Source organism: Elephantulus edwardii, unplaced genomic scaffold (assembly GCF_000299155.1).
Source record: "Elephantulus edwardii isolate Elephantulus edwardi_28Jun2011 unplaced genomic scaffold, EleEdw1.0 scaffold00108, whole genome shotgun sequence".
NCBI classification, from domain to species: Eukaryota; Metazoa; Chordata; class Mammalia; order Macroscelidea; family Macroscelididae; genus Elephantulus; species Elephantulus edwardii.
In genome coordinates, this window is record NW_006399858.1 from 1,467,065 (window position 1) to 1,470,577 (window position 3,513).

Sequence of the window (3,513 nt, forward strand, 5' to 3'; positions counted from 1 at the left end):
TATCCATTCATTTGTTGATGGGTACTTGGGTTGCTTCCATCTTGTTTCTGTTGTAAATAAAATAGCAATAAACATGAATGTGCACACATTTGTTTCTGTCATGGCTTTGGTTTCTTTAGGTTATATTCCCAGGAGTGGAATTACTGGGTCAATTTGTATTTTTCTTTCCAACATTTTCAGAAATGGCAGATCATCTTCCCTGGTGAAATATTATACAACATGGGTGAGCCTGAAATGCATTATGCTGAGTGAGAGATCTCAGTCACAAAGAGACAAGTATAGCATAACACTACTGATATAAAATATTATTGACAAATGTGGGGTGAAGAATGAATACGAAAAGAGTGAAGAGGTAATGAAGGCTACATTAGAACAGATGTAGGGAAGAATGGCCCTAATGCAATATATGATTAGGTTACAATCTGGAACTAGGGGTTGAATTACAAAGTGGCCTAGGGAAGGGAGGAGAAAAGGGAGAAAATGTGCAACAGTGAATATTTTTTAAAATACATAAAACAGAAGAAAACAAACAAAAACCTAATGTTACTATTGTCCTAAATCACAATATAAAGTCCTCAAGTGGTACAGTCCTTAGCTGATAATGTACAAATTGGAGGTCTGCTTTTCCACAGACCTGTGAAAACAGGCCTGACAATATTAAAATAAGCAGCCACTGAAAATTCTATGGAGTGGAGTTCTATTTATCCTGATACAGAGGATACAATGCCACTAGTATATAAATAATAAAACAGAAAAATAATAAATTCTTTTAAATTTGATTCTCTTAGTATCACACATTATTGAGAAAAAATATCCAATAACAACGTTTCATTACACTGTTGTAGCTGTCATGTGCCATTGAGTTGGCCACAATGTACAATAGTTTGGAACCCTGCCCTATCCTGAGTAGATCTCATTGATTCCAACATACCTAATTCCATCATATCAAATACGGTGTCAATTCATCTCTTCCAGTTTTCCTCTCATACGGTGTCCTTCAACCTTTCTAAGCATGATGTCCTTTTCCAAAGATTTGTTCCTCCTGGCAAGATGTTCAAAGTATGTGACATTGAGCTTCAAAATCCTTGCCTCCAAAGAGAAATGAGATTTAATTCTCTTCCAGACAGACCTATTTCTTCTCTTTGCAGTCCATATTCAATACTCTTCTCCAGCACAACAACTCAAAGGCATCAATTTTTCAATCATCCATAATCATTGTCCAGCTCTCTGAAGCATAACAAGCAATTGCGAAGACCATGACCTGGATCAGGTGCACCTTAGTCTCTAGGCCGACATCATGCTCTTTAGGACGTTGGAGAGATCCCCCACAGCAGACTAACCCAATGCAATTTGTTTTTTTATTTCCTGACTGTGTCAAGAGTGGAGCTGAGCAAGCTGAAATTGTTAACAACCTCTACCTCTTTCCCCATACATTATGGTGCTACCAATTGGCCCTGTGTGAGAATTTTGTCTTCTTGATGTTAAGCTTCAATCCATCTTGAAGACTATAATACTTGATCTTCTGCAGCAAATGCCTCATATCCTGGGAAGCAAGGTTATATGAGCTACATAATGCAGGTTGTTGATGAATTTTCCTCCAATCATGATGCCACACTCCTCCTCATAAAGTCCAGGCTCCCAAATGATCTGTTCTGCATACAGATTGAAAAGGTATGGAGACAAGACCCATCCAAGACATACCTTTTTCCTGATTTTGAACCACTCAGTATTCCCTTGCTCTGTTCTAAAGACTGCCTCCTGGTCCCAACATTGGTTCTGCAGGAGATCAACCAAGTGCTACGGAATTCCCATTCTTCTCTAGGTTAATCACAGTTTCTCATGTTCTACACAGTCAAATGCCTTTGTACAGTCAATGAAACACAGACATTCCTCCAGTACTTCTTGCTTTCATCCAAGATCCATCTGACATTGTGATAATGTTTCTACTGCCACACCTCTTCTAAACCCAGTGTGGATTTCTGGTAGTTCTCTGTTAATGTATTGTTCCAGTCATTTTTGGATAATCTTCAGCAGGATTTTGCCTGCATACATTAGTATATTGTTTGATACTTTCCACACTCTTTCAGGTCATCTTTTTTGGAATGGCCGGGTAGTTGTCCTCCAGATTTCTCAGCAGAATCTGAGGAGCACATCCAGGGCTATTTGTTGAAATATGTCAACTGATATGCCATCAACTTCTGGAGTTTTGTTTTCTAACAATTCCTTCAGAGAAGCTGGAACTTCCTCCTTCATCACCATTGCCTCTGGATCCTACGTTGTTTCATGAAATTCTTCTGTCACCTAATTATTTTTAGTACAGTGACCCTGTTTTCTCTTTTCATCTTCTTTTGTTGCTTCCTGGATCATTAACTATTCTGCCCATAGCATCCTTAAGTGTTGCAATTCTAGGTTTGAATTTGGTTTTCAGAATTCTATCATTCTATCTCCAGCCTCTTTTTTGTCACCAAGTCCTTGATTTTGAATCTTGATCCTTCTTCCCTGTAACAACTTTTACATTCCAGTCATCCATTATTATTAATGCATCTTGATTGTATGTTTGATCAATTACTGATTGCAAAAGTTGTTAGAAATAATCTATTTCCTGCTCTTAGGCTCTGGTTGGTGGTGCATATATTTGAATTATAGTAATATTCACCAGACTTCCTTCTATGTGTATGAATATTATCCTGTCACTCACATCATTGAATTTCAAGATGGATCTAAAAATGACTTTTTTAACTGTGAAAAAAACCCAAACTATTTTTTCCTCACCTTGTCATATCTGGCATAGTAGATCATATGATTGTCTGATTAAAAAAGTCCCAGGCCAACACATTTTATTTTGCCAATACCTAGTATGTAAATATTTATGTATCCCATTTCTTTCTTAACAATATCCAATTTTCCTACATTCATACTTCTCACATTCCACATTACTATCACTAGTGTCTGTTTACAACTATTCCTCCTTTGTGTTTCCAAGTTTGAGGGTTCACCCTCAGTTGCCATATCTGCTAGTTTACTTTAAATGCTCTAAGTGTGCTGTTTTGTATATAGGATTTTTGAAAGCCTGTTATTTCAGAAGTGGATGGTCAATCTTTCTTCCTAGTCTGTCTTAATTTGAATGCTCAGCTTTAGAACAGTATCTGACAGACAAGCATTTTACCCAAAGGAGCAGATCAAAGACATTTCTCCATTATAGAAGTAATCAGTAGAGTCAATGTTGCCCTCCTCCTTATCACATGTGTCTTGATCTATCCCTTCTCTGTTTCACTAACATTCTACTCCTGCCTACCCTGTTAAACATCTCCCTTCCCTCAGCCAGCCTTTGATATGATGGCTAAGCTGTCAATTATCTTCTGTGTAGCTTCTTACTGCTACAGGTCTTTCTTGAGTTTAGGAGGCTCTAAACTAGAGGTAAGTTAAAATGCTCTAGGTTAGGAAGTTCTAAATTTTTTTTTCTATAATTATATTTTATTAATTTTCATAAACATTTACAGAGATTTTGGGTTT